The sequence below is a fragment of the Paramormyrops kingsleyae genome, chromosome 15, assembly GCF_048594095.1.
Source record: "Paramormyrops kingsleyae isolate MSU_618 chromosome 15, PKINGS_0.4, whole genome shotgun sequence".
Taxonomy (NCBI): Eukaryota; Metazoa; Chordata; class Actinopteri; order Osteoglossiformes; family Mormyridae; genus Paramormyrops; species Paramormyrops kingsleyae.
The window spans coordinates 15,192,484-15,198,483 of record NC_132811.1 but is presented as its reverse complement, the minus strand read 5'-3'; the positions used below and the strand labels follow the sequence as shown (position 1 = coordinate 15,198,483).

The 6,000-nt window shown below is 40.6% G+C and overlaps 1 long non-coding RNA gene across 1 annotated transcript; it reads left to right on the top strand.

Moving 5' to 3' along the window:
* Positions 1–2,469: 2,469 nt before the first annotated feature.
* On the top strand, positions 2,470–4,132 carry LOC140578469 (uncharacterized). The gene is made up of 4 exons (XR_011982646.1): positions 2,470–2,563; positions 2,883–3,002; positions 3,312–3,425; positions 4,006–4,132. It is a non-coding gene; the product is annotated as an uncharacterized lncRNA (long non-coding RNA).
* The last annotated feature ends 1,868 nt before the right edge of the window (positions 4,133–6,000 follow it).

The window sequence follows — 6,000 nt, the reverse complement described above, 5'->3', positions numbered from 1 at the left end:
AGGATGCCTCTCTCTAAGGGGGTCCTATAGGTTGGGGTTCTCTCTGCAGAGGATGCCTCTCTCTCTAAGGCGGTCCTATGGGTTGGGGTTCTCTCTGCAGAGGATGCCTCTCTCTCTAAGGGGGTCCTATAGGTTGGGGTTCTCTCTGCAGAGGATGCCTCTCTCTCTAAGGGGGTCCTATAGGGTGGGGTTCTCTCTGCAGAGGATGCCTCTCTCTCTAAGGGGGTCCTATAGGTTGGGGTTCTCTCTGCAGAGGATGCCTCTCTCTCTAAGGGGGTCCTATAGGGTGGGGTTCTCTCTGCAGAGGATGCCTCTCTCTCTAAGGGGCTCCTATAGGTTGGGGTTCTCTCTGCAGAGGATGCCTCTCTCTCTAAGGGGGTCCTATAGGTTGGGGTTCTCTCTGCAGAGGATGCCTCTCTCTCTAAGGGGGTCTTATAGGGTGGGGTTCTCTCTGCAGAGGATGCCTCTCTCTCTAAGGGGGTCCTATAGGGTGGGGTTCTCTCTGCAGAGGATGCCTCTCTCTCTAAGGGGGTCCTATAGGTTGGGGTTCTCTCTGCAGAGGATGCCTCTCTCTCTAAGGGGGTCCTATAGGTTGGGGTTCTCTCTGCAGAGGATGCCTCTCTCTCTAAGGGGGTCTTATAGGGTGGGGTTCTCTCTGCAGAGGATGCCTCTCTCTCTAAGGGGGTCCTATAGGGTGGGGTTCTCTCTGCAGAGGATGCCTCTCTCTCTAAGGGGGTCCTATAGGTTGGGGTTCTCTCTGCAGAGGATGCCTCTCTCTCTAAGGGGGTCCTATAGGTTCGGGTTCTCTCTGCAGAGGATGCCTCTCTCTCTAAGGGGGTCCTATAGGTTGGGGTTCTCTCTGCAGAGGATGCCTCTCTCTCTAAGGGGGTCTTATAGGGTGGGGTTCTCTCTGCAGAGGATGCCTCTCTCTCTAAGGGGGTCCTATAGGGTGGGGTTCTCTCTGCAGAGGATGCCTCTCTCTCTAAGGGGGTCCTATAGGTTGGGGTTCTCTCTGCAGAGGATGCCTCTCTCTCTAAGGGGGTCCTATAGGTTGGGGTTCTCTCTGCAGAGGATGCCTCTCTCTCTAAGGGGGTCCTATAGGTTGGGGTTCTCTCTGCAGAGGATGCCTCTCTCTCTAAGGGGGTCCTATAGGTTGGGGTTCTCTCTGCAGAGGATGCCTCTCTCTCTAAGGGGGTTCTTGTGCATTTCTATGTAAATTATTATCCTTCATTCTTTTGTTCCCAAATGGCTTCTCATTGTGCTCTTTTCTCTAACAGGCTCTACACAGGAATCCTGTGGTGAGTTTCAGGTGATATGTGACCAAAAATATGTTACTCATATTAAATTTCAAAAGACCTTGTAAAATAAAAGGAGGAAAATGTCTTTCCAAAAAGATTCACATTTACTCCACCAACATACAGTAATTATTTTTCCATTTTCTACCAACTTTTCCTCATTTATTATACTTCACACGTTATACATCATTACTTGCTTTGATTTCTTCTTGACATTTACAGATCAGTCTCTCAAACTTCTGAATTTTATTTTTGTACTACAGGAAGCTACTCAATTAGTAAAACCCAATATGGCATTTTAGTTACGGTAGACAATGGTCAGTCAAGTACTGTAACATTTTATGATGATGATAATAAAATATACAGTGTGGAATTCCCAAATGAAAGAGAAATTTCAGCAAAGCCCTGTACAACCTACAGAAACATAATAGCAACTCAAGGATCCTGTACTTTAAAACCACCAGAATCCATCAGAACCAATGATTTAGGTAAGCCTAAGATTAAAGATTTAATTAAAATGACCCCTTTTATGTTCCAGTATTCAGGTTACATTCATTTCTTATGGTTCTTTTGGGCCATCATGTGGCTCAGTCGGCTAAGCCTGTGTGCCTCTCATCAGAAGGTTGCCGGTTCAAACATCTGTGGCTCCTTGAGCAAGGCCCTTAACCCCCAGCTCCCTGGGCACTTTCACGGGTGGCTGCCCTTTGTGATAGCTTGCTTAGAAAGAGCAATTTGAGGGTGGCATAAAAACAATTTCCCCATGGGAATTAATTAAGTGATTATTATTATTTATTAATACTAATGTCACAATGTAATTTAGGTTACAGTATTTGTTCTGCTGTAGATGACATGGTGGCTTAGCAGTTAGCACTATAGCAGCATTGTGCTTGAAGATTGCATGGGTCCTTTATGACTTTTCCAGTTTCAACCTTCAGGTGAATTTGTGTCTCTGTAAATTGCCCGTAGTGTGCAAGGTTCACTGTGACCTTAATGGGTGTGCAATATGGAAAATGAATTTATGACATTGTTTTGTGTTTTTTTTTGTCTCTCAGCTGAAAATGATATCAACTTAAGTTTGAAAAAAGATTTGTTGTGTTACTCAGTGAAATGGGATATGAGTGATGTAACTCTTACCTATGAACTCAATAAACGAGGCACATTTAATAATACGTGTATTATAATGGAGGAGCAGGATTCTTGCCGAAACCTTATGTTCAGTGTCAAAGCAAAGCGGTGTAGCATCACCAAAACATATCATGTTGGACCAGGTATGTTAATTTTAATTCTGCCTGTTTGTTATTTGAAATTCTTTCTTGTAATGCAAACAAATCTGACAAGTCTATAATTTTGTAATGATAAATCATAATATATGTCATTTAACCTGTTTACAATATAAGATTATTTCATCGATACATAATTGAAACTACAGGAATTTTGCACAGTTAAGTCAGTATTTCACAGAGAAATGCCATCCTTCTCAGAAACACTGCAAAAATGTTTCTTTGATTTTATTCATGATGGACTAATGCTATAATTGCAATTTCTGAAACTTTTAACATGTTCAATAAACACAATTTACTTTTGCAGTTATAAAAACCAACTCACTAGAATATACTAGAACCTGGCCCCCGCAAATAAAATGGACAAATCAACCAGCGATATGCACCGGCATTGGATTTAATTACAGCTGTAAAAATACAAGCAAAGGTAACTAAACATAGCCTGTGGTTTTCAAGGTGTAAACATGTAGCTATTTTCCGAAACAATACGGTCATTCACCAAATTTATGGAATAAAAATTTAAGATCAACCATAAATATTTACCATTTCGGATTCTCCAACAAAAAGATATTTTTAAAAATGTATGACAAACATTTATTAAGTAAATATGAATTAAGGCCCTACAATTATATGTTTCCAGCCTAATCTGAGAGATAAAATCATTTATGTTGGTCGACAAGACACCATAAAGTTTACAGCAAAATATATATATATTTTTTTTTTTTTTTATTAAAAGAGAGTTTCAGCCTTGACCAGCTGATACCACAGCACAAGTACACCTGCACTGCAAGAGTAACTTACAAGGAGTACATCATCACTGTTACGGATATAACAGTGGACACCTTGTGTGGTAAGTACTAGTTGCACTATTTGAACAGTAATTTTCTACGACCTGTTTCCAGTTACTTAAGTCGTATTTTAAGAGCAGAAGGAATGATCAGGGTTGGCTCAGTGGTTCACACTGCTGCCTCACTCCTCTGGGACTGTGATCAAAGTCTCTGCTCAGGCTCCATGTGTGTAGAGTGTGCATGTTCTTCCCATGTTGTCATCAGGTTTTCTCTGCATACTCTGCTCTCCCGCTGCACACAGTCCAGAAACATACTGAGGTTAACTGGAGATACCAGTTTGCCCATAGGTGTGAGCGTGTGTGTGAATGGTGAGTGAGAGTTTGCCCTGCAATGGGTTGGCACCCCATCCTGGGTTGTTCCCTGTCTTACGCCCATAGCTTCTGGGATAGGCTCCGGACCTCCACAGGCCTCAATTGGACAAGTGGGTACAGAAAATGAATGGAATGATCAGAAACTGCATTAAATAGAAACAATGGAAATCTTATATTTAAAGACTATAATTTAAACTGAAATAGAAAAAAAGTGCAGCACTTCAAAAAAGTTAAAAATAATAGTGATAAGTGTCTCATAATTTCTTCCTAGATATAAACATACACCTGGACAATAAGACAGGAAATACTTCTGTCCAGCTCATGTTGAACAGAACAAGCACACAGTGTCCTCTGCTCCTGGATAGTCTTACTTTTGAAAGTTGCATAAAAGAACAAGGTAAGTTTTAGTAATTCTGCTTACAAACTCAGTCATCACAGAAATAATACATAAGCTGCTTTAATGGGCTGCCCAATGGGAACCACGGTGGCGACATTCCTCCGGGGTTTTGGGCTCTATCCCTCCCCTGCTGTCTGTGTGCAGGTAGTATGTTCCATGTTTGTGCTGATTTCTTTTTCAAATGCAATTTATTTAGGTATGTTTGTATCTATAAATTGCCCATAGATAGTGTGTGTGCCTCTGCCTCGTACCCTGGGCATCCTGGGATATGTTCAGGCTTACTATGAGCCTGTACTAGATACTGAAGAGAGAATAGATACTGAATAACTTGTCTTCAGTTACTTAGCATGTTCTTAATTCTGTTCTTTTATCATTGTGTCATTATAAACAGCTTTTTTCTCCAGACATCCATTAACTGCCTCATTTCAATACTTCTCATCACATTTAGAAATTATTTACTTTAGAAGGATTTTAAAAATCATCTACCTTTTAGAGTCAAACTAAAACAAATTAAACTTCCAAATGCAACAAATTCTGTTACGTGTTATTCTATAAGAAAGAGTAATTTCTACAATAATATCAGTTTTGTAATAAATTAGAAAAACTACTTTTACTCTGTTTATTTGCTTTTTCTTTTTACAGGCAAGTGCCAGGAAAACCAACACGATTTCACAGGACTAACTCCATACACATATTATACATTCTCTGTGAAGGCCTTGTACTATGGAACACCTGTATCAACAACAAAGGACAAAACTATCCAGACCCTTCCTGGCAGTGAGTATTCTGCTTTCTGTGTTTTATTCTCTCTTTTATTTTTATTACAGATTACTGAGCTTAAGGGTTTGGTACAGTGACATCCCATCTTCAGGACTGGGAATGTGATTCTCATCCCAGCTCCTTTAAGTGGAGTTTGCATGCTCTCCTTGTGTTCCCTGGATTACTTCTGGCTAATCTGGTTTCCTACAACAGTCCAAAGACATGCAGTTTGGAAATTGGTGCCTGTACATTTCCCATAGTGTGTGAGTGTGTGTGCAGTCTGATAGGCTGGCATCCTGTCCAGTGTGTATCCCTGCCTTGTGCTGCTTGGAATAGGCTCAGGGCTCCTCAGCAACCCTGACATAGATGGATGGATGGATGAGTGTGAATCTATAGCAGTTGCCCACAGCTGGATGCATAGGCTAAGTTCTTTTGTCAAAAAGACATGAAAAATTTGAATTGGACAATTTAATGCAAATTATATAATTCTGAAATTTGCATCAAAGATATTAAATAAAAACTGTGCATTACTCACACAATAGCATAACTATGTAACTAAAGATGTAGGAACAATTCTAGTAAAACAAAAACAATTGAACGTGCAACAAGTCATGTTTACTGTCTTTTTCCATTTAAAATAAAAAAACGATAAAAATATATAAATCCATCCATCTTTCAACCACGTATCCTAGTCAGGGTTGCCAAGGGACCTGGAGCTTATTCTAGGTTACAAGACAGGGGTACATCCACCCGGGATGGGGCCATTCCCGAATGCATTCATCAATTCCAGTGCAAATCAGGAAATGGAACTGGAATTGGGACTGGAGAAAAACTATGGGGAGCAGAATTGGAACTGAAGTCGAATTTCAGGGAGATTTAAATTCCAACTTCAGTTCCAATTCCTGACTTGGATTGGAATTGACGAATGACCCCAACCCTGACATCCACTCCATTGCAGGGTACATACAGTACCAGTCAAACTTTTGGACACACCCACCCATATAAAGGTTTCTTTGTATTACTCTCTACATTTTAGAATAATTATAAAGACATAAGATAAATTATAAGATTTAATACACTGTCCAAATCATTGGCACACACCTCAGGCCT